The 7857-nt window shown below is 36.3% G+C and overlaps 1 long non-coding RNA gene across 1 annotated transcript; it reads right to left on the bottom strand.

Annotated features, from left to right (window-relative positions):
* Positions 1-5003: 5003 nt before the first annotated feature.
* On the bottom strand, positions 5004-6620 carry LOC113293171. The gene is made up of 4 exons (XR_003332092.1): positions 6491-6620; positions 6297-6362; positions 6086-6164; positions 5004-5078 (listed from the first exon to the last, which is right to left on the bottom strand). It is a non-coding gene; the product is annotated as an uncharacterized LOC113293171 (long non-coding RNA).
* Positions 6621-7857: the final 1237 nt, after the last annotated feature.

Genomic DNA, 7857 nt, shown 5'->3' with positions numbered 1-7857 from the left:
TGATTTATTGTATACGTCTGATCAGTGGTCAAATGCTTTCTGTAACTTTTGTTTACACTCAAATATATGGATGTGTAACCGGAAGTTACACTGCTGTGATTGCATGTGTAACATTAGCTTACACATGATAAATGCTGGTGTAACTTTATTTTGATTTATTGGGAAATCCGATCAATGGCTTGTGTAACTTCAGTTTACACTCAAATATATGGATGTGTAACATTAGCTTACACATGATAAATGTATATCTAAACTCAGGTTACACTTTCTGCATCAAATTAAGATGTGTAGTTACTTAACCTGTTGCATACTTTCTGAAACCTGTACACACAGCAGTAGTAGTTCTAACAAGATAAAAGTTTTTAATTCAAAGAATTTCAACCCAAAAATATTTTGCAAAACTAAGAACTGCTAAAATCTACTAACTGACGAAATTTAAAAGTTTCTAACAACATATTTTCCAAGTCTAACATCTGTTTGTGGCTAACAACATATTTGCGAGTATAGAATTTTTTCTAATCCTAATGACTGCTTTACACATCTCTAGATGGATCCGAAAGAATCTTGTATAGCATGCTTCCTCTCATGCGGTTCAGCTTGTCAGTCCACCATAACATCATAGTTGAGGTTAATTTTTTGTCAAGTGGTTTATTCTTCATCCTGATCTTCATGTAATTGCATACACATGGAAGACAGTCAGGAATTGTACCTTGTGGGGGCGCATTGAGATTCTTGGCATTTTCATTCATCCCAAGAGCAAAAGGACAGCGGAGTCTCAGTTCTGTAGTAATTGCAAATGCATATTTCTTGGCTTGAAGAAGGTGTTCACCCTTGAGTTCCTTAACGTTTGACGAGTTCATGTAGGACCAAGGATTAGAGCTCCTCAAGTCATACTCTAGCAGTGTGTAGTGTGTGTTGTTGTTGCACATTGGGGCGAAAAGTCTGACTGCATCGTTCTTGTACTTGACATACTCCTTCGCAAGCTTCGGAATCCAAAATTTCTTGAATTCTTCGTAATCCTTCAAGTAAGAGATCTGCAAAAACCATTTGGAATGTCAAACTCACATTTTTAATCAAAAGTTACAAATGAACAAGTGATTATGTAAACAGAAGTTACACATAGGGCCTTGGGTTTTACACTGGAAAAAAATCTTGAGTATGTTATCATAATCTTACAACATATACTACACATTATAAATGCAATAAGATTTTAAATATATCGAAGTACTTACGTATGCTTTTGGCGACAGGAATATCGCCTTGTCATACTTGCTGTTAAAGTTCATCTTCGTCCTCAATCTGCTAATGTAGAAGTCGATGAATTCTGACTCCAAGAAGGATTCTTTCTTTGTAAGCTGTATCATTAGTTCTCCAGATATATCAAACATCTCGCTACCATCTTCTTTGCGTTCCATCCAAGTAATGTCTCTGCATTACAAAGAAGTAAACTATTATCAATCAAGATAACAGAATCAAGTAGTAAAATACAACAATCAATAACAGAATCAAGCCTACTTGGAGTCAAGCTACTTACGTTTTCGGATGAGTATTGAAATATTCAAGCACTTTATTCTTTTTCTCGCCTTCCAGCCTTTCGATAACTTCTGAACCTTTCACATCGTTTCTCATTGTTCCATCATCTTCTTCAGCAACCTCAGCCATTCTATCTTCTTCTACTTCTGGAACTGCGGCCATTTCTTCTTCATTAGCTGTCTTCTTAATCCTCTTTGAATTTCTTTGATATTGTTTCAGATCTTGTGTTGGGATTTTTCTATTCCTCAGCACACGTTGTTGTATTAATGATGGTTGCCTTTCTCTTATTGTATTTGCAGCTTCCTTCAGTAACTCTCCTGCAGGTTTTGGAGTTTTTTCTAATCCAAGGCTAAAAACGTTTTCCTGCGTTGTAGCTGCGCAAACAAATATAGGCAGAATCTCAGTAAAATTAGCACATGTATGTAACTTAAAGTTACACAAGCCAAAATAATAATGTACTGTATGTAACCTCAAGCTACACATGCCTTTTACAATGTGTAACTTGAAGTTACACTTCCATTACAAACAAAACACACTGTATGTAACCTCAAGATACGCATGCCTTTTACAATGTGTAACTTGAAGTTACACTTCCATTACAAACAAAACATAGAACGGAAGAGTGGTTACCAGTTGAGGTAGGTTCTGCATTCTCCGTCACTGCGGGTCCATGTTCAGTTTTGTTAATGTTGCTGACGATCTCATCTATCATTTCACTCACTTCAACATTCGTCATATCATCAGGGTTAGCTCCTAGTTGCACCAACCTGTAGGTCTGAGCATTGTCAGGCTGTGTTTGCGGTGTTGTGGCAGTTATCACCATGGAGTCCTCAAACTGTGTTGAAGCAGAACTGTCATCAAAAGTTCCAGGAGTTGGCTGAGTTGGAGCAGTCATAACCAAACCGTCACCAACAGTTGCAGGTGTATCCTCATTGACTTTTGCAGTAACATCATCACCTACGACTTTTGCAGCTACATCATCACCTGCCCCATCCACAACTCCACCATCTGCAGCTTTCTTCTGTGCCTCATCCGTAACAGGTGTCTCTTCAACATCTTTCTTCTGCTCCTCATCAACATTATTTGTAGGAGTGGGATTTTGCTTTGCGACAGGCCTTTTCTTTGGTGGAGTCTTGCAAGTTGTCACACTCTTCATACTCGAACTATATGTCCTGAGTGGTCTTTTGTGCCCCTCTGCAGCAGTTTGAGCTTGCAGAATTGTTGGCGTATTTCCAGCTGCAAGGCTCATACATGGAACTGCACAAGAATTGAAACGAGAATTAGGATGATGATGATGATGTTAAATTTTTTTAATAAAATTTCAAGAAGAATATATCATGTGTAATCGACTGGCTTGGATAACTAATATGTGTAACTTCATGTTACACATGAATATGGCATGGATACCTAGTGTAACATGGAGTTACACATGCATCTAACTAGTGTAACCAGAAGTTACACATGCATGTGGCATGTGTAACTAGGGATTACACATCCATATGATCAGTTTACTCAACATTTATTAAGTCTAATCAAGTTAAACAAGCAAGTTAAAAATGAACAAGTAAAATATGAAATTAAAAAGGTTCAAAGACCTTAGTGTCAACTAATTGGGTACCTCTATCAAGTTAAAGAAGCATATTAAAAATGAACAACTACTTACATTCTTCATTGAAGGAAGTTTCCGCGTCATCTTTCTCTTTCTCTTGCTCAGTACTTCCATCTCCTTGTTGCTCTGTCTCAACTAATTGTAACTCTTCTTCTTCATGCTCAGTAGATCCATGCTCAGTACCTCCATGTACATCATCTTCATGTTGCATAAACTCTTCCTGGGTCACTTTGTAAGGATCAATACCCATTGCTTGCATAATTTGGCAACTAAATTTGTGAACCTTGAATTCCGCTGTTCCTGAAAGGTCCCCTTATGATATCCCTTCTCTTGCAATTGCATACACTGCTTTAAGCATTGCTTTCTTTTCTTGCAGTTGCTCTTTCAGATGGCTATTCTCAATAGTTTGCGCTTTCAGCCAACTTTGCAGGTCGTCCTTGCTGGGTACCACGGTTGATATACCCAGCTGCTTCTCAAGCTGTGAAAACTCAGCCACAAAGCTAGGAGTTGGCTGCAATTAACAGATGGAGAGGTTAAAAAGAGATTGCAAAAAACAGTTGAACATTCTAAATATACATTTTTCGTTTGTATGTGTAACTTAAAGTTACATAAGCACATTTTATATGTGTAACCTATAGTTACATAAGCACATTAGATATATCTAATGTAAAGTGGATATGTGTAACTAAAGGTTACACATATATCTAATGTAAAGTGGATATACATATAAAATGTGTAACCTATAGTTACATAAGCACAGGATATATATACAAACAGGATATATATGTTACATAACCTATAGTTGCATTCACTTGTGTTATCTTTTGCATGTGTAAGTATAAATTACACAAGCACATTTAAATGTGTAACTTATAGCTACACATGACAATTTTGATTACATCAAAGTTTTATCTAAATTACATTACCATAAATTTACAAAACCTAAACCAACTGACATATAACACTTACCGAAAACTGTGTCATGTATGTTTTCCAAATGTAATCAGAAATCTGGTATATATCCCATCTCCCAACCCTCGGGATATCTTCCTCGTGGTTCTCAACTTTCAGGATTAATCCTGCTGGCGTGTGTTCAGCAAACAATAACTGCAACATATAAATTTTAATTAGTCGATTGAACAAAAATATCCATCACGTAACACTAAAACTGCTGGAATAGAAATTACACACAAGCTTTTTACCAGTAGGTATTGCACACAAGCCTTCACATTTGACAAACAACTAAGATAAGTATGAATCTCTTCAAACAAGTGCTCGTGTATTAAATCAGGCCACGACACCTTGAGCACCGTATCATAAGTTTCAACGATACTAAGATATTTCGCGTTCACTCCATTGGCATTTTTGTCGCCAAAAAAAAATACACAGCAAAGATAAAGACCTATCAGGCAAACTAGATCCTTTTCATCAACTTTCTTTCTTTTCCCACTTTTTCTCCTTTTTGCCATAAGTTGTTTTATCTTCTCTAAAATGTTTGTCTTAGTCACCGTCGTCTGATGCTTTGTAGATTTGATATCGGTGAAGTATTTGCTGTATAAAACATTGTCAGTCAAATCACTAGGACAATAGTACTTTAACAGCTTCTGACCCTTTCTGCTTCCAATCCTCTGCATGCAAAATATACCAGCCAGCTTTGCCGGTGTAGACTCTATAATCTTATCATCAGCAAACTTGAATGAACATGGTGTCTCACAATCCATGTCAAAGCAGTTCAAGAGCTTCAAGACGCCGTGTTTGTTGGTAGTTATCTGTCTTGTTGTAGTTGGTACAGTTGTATCATAGTCATCGTAATACATCATTACGAGTTCTCCGTAAGCAGCTCTCCTAAGATATCTATGATCCCTATCAGTCAGTCCTATAGGCTTTATCACCTTTACTAAATCCTTTACTGCATTCAACGACTGCCTTAGGTTTCCTGTACACATCACACACAAAAATAGCATGAGTCAGTATGTTGTGTACTTATCAAATACACTCGTTTTTAACTACAAAATGAAAATCATGTTACAAACTATGTTTATTTGCCAAGTACACAAACTGAATCATTCTATTCTGTGTTGTGTAACCTTAACTTACATGCATATGAAGGTTTAAAGGGGTCATTTTTTTATGTCCAACTATAATTTACAAACACAATACAGTCATAGTTATATTTTTGCATGTGTAACTTTTAGTTATCTAGGCAATTGCCAAATCAGTTATGTTATTATGCATGTGTAACTTAAGGTTACACAGTCAATTGGCAAGTCAGTGATTAGATTTTCAATGTGTATCTTATAGTTACACAGCCACTTTGCAAGTCATTGGTAACATCTTGAATGTGTAACTCACAGTTAAGATGTGTAACTACAAGTTACCAACCACTTCTGCAAGGCTCATTTGTATGTGTAACTACAAGTTACACACTCAATATACAAACCACAACATAGTGGTGAGATTTTGAATGTGTAACTTAAAGTTACACAGGCCCTTGTTTGCGTAGTTATACATTCAAAAGCATCACTTACATTAGAAACTTTTAAATTTATTCAGTTAGTAGATTTTAACTACAAGTTACACACTCAATCCTAGACATTCTACAAGGTGTAACTTTAACTTACACATGCATATTAATGAGTAACTTTAATTTACACAACCAATTTTCTATGTGTAACTACAAGTTACACATCCTAAACACAACCAATTTTTTATGTGCAACTACTAGTTACACATCCCTAGGCAAGTCAGTGGTGACAGGCTCACTTGGTATGTGTAACTATAAGTTACACAATCAATATACAAACCACAACACAGTCAGTGGTTACATTTTGAGTGTGTAACTTATAGTAACACATGTCCTTGTCTGTGTAATTACATATTCACAAGCATTATATGAGAAATAAACATGAGACCATGACAACAATAGTTTTCACAACTTAGTACCTGTAATTGTATCATCTTTTCTAGGGGGATTCATTTTTCCTTTCACCATTTTTATTCCAAAAGAAATTTGATTCTGAATCTGCAGTTGATGTAGTAATAAAATCAAGTTAGTTGATTGCAATTCAACTTAGAGTTTCTAGGGTTTTCAAACAGTAACATCTCAGAAATGAAATCCACTAAATCAATCAGTTATATCACATCCATGACTTACCTTTGTTTCTATTTAATCAGTTATTTCATGGATTTTATGCACAAACGATTGTTCTCCTTCTCCGATCTGTAAAATTATCAGTCAGAATGAGTTATGTTTGTTGTAATCTTATTACAAACCCTAGTTCAGAAATTTTCGACCCACGAATCAGTAACAACAGGAATCAAAACTAACAGCTTCAAATCAAAACTTACCTAGTGATTAATCGTCGGAGTATTTCATCAACAGGAATCAGTAACAACGGCGATTTAGGGTTTGAATCTGAAACTGAATCTGAAACTGTTTCTTTTGATTTTTTTTGGTTTTTGAATCTGAAACTTTTTCGATCTGTTTCTCTGATTTAGGGGTTAGCAAATGATGAATAGTTTTTGATCTCGATCTTTGTTTTGGAACAGATTTCAGGAAGATTTCTTGATTTTTTGGGTTTTTTTCTAGATTTCTTTCTGTTTCAGGTGAGTGAGATTTGTTTTCTCTCTCCTTGGAAATGAAATAATGGCGTCTGAACGAGAGAAAGGTAGGTGACGCCTCTTATATACTTGAGGCTAATTTAGTCTTTTCGCTTTTATTAAATTTATTTTTTAATTCAGGGCCTACTAATGAAACTCTTTTATCTAGGGGCCTCATATTATGGGTTATCCATGGGTTGGGCCTGAGCCTAATTTTCCCAATAGGAAATCCAGCGTTCCTTTGTCGATAGGTTTTTAACAAAAACAAAAAAAACGTAAGCCGCCGAACAACCGACCGAACATATAGTTGTATTAGGAAACGTCTTCTTATCTTGTTTCCCGATCGGACGAACGAAAATATCCCTCATCCAACTTTCGATCCGTGTCGTAGGATGACGAAATCGATGGCCGGATTTATCAGTCTACACAAACAACACTTCTTTTTATAATATATACTAGGTATCACCCCGGCCGTATATATACTAGGTATCACCCCGGCCTACGACCGGGACTCAACCTTTTAAAGTTCTGTTTATTGTTTGGTCGGTCGGCCAGTGTCTTCCCATATTTTAGTCCATCTATAATAGTCGGGAGTATATTTAGTTAGTCCGGTCAATACTACAACGGTCCTGATATTTACTTGGTCGTGTCATATTATACCGTGTTAGTTAGTCGGTCACAATAGTGTGTTCAATTAGGCGGGTCATAGCAGCCGGATGGGGCCGGGACTTACGGCCCCGGCCGTGGATTAGAAAATTTAAAGGCAAATATGATATCTGCATTAAAATTAGCCGTGATTAGGTAAAATCTATAGAGTCTTCAAATTAATATTTGTTTTTTTTTTGGTAAAATCAGAAAGGATATTTATATTTAGTGCATGAAAACTTTTAAGGAAACCGACACGCATTAGGAAATGTTGATTCGAGTCACATAAGGAAATGTTGAGTCTCTTTTTACATCGGGCCGGGGCATAATCCCTTCCATCTAAAACAAAATATTAAAAGAAGATCATCTCACGAACCGACTGACGTAAATATCTCTCAAAATTATATGTCTAAAACGGACGGATGGATAGAAATCTCGCCAACTATCTTTCCCAGCCGTCAGATTGCCGA

This window comes from Papaver somniferum, chromosome 7 (assembly GCF_003573695.1).
Source record: "Papaver somniferum cultivar HN1 chromosome 7, ASM357369v1, whole genome shotgun sequence".
In the NCBI taxonomy this organism is placed as follows: Eukaryota; Viridiplantae; Streptophyta; class Magnoliopsida; order Ranunculales; family Papaveraceae; genus Papaver; species Papaver somniferum.
This window is presented reverse-complemented; position numbering and strand designations above follow the sequence as displayed.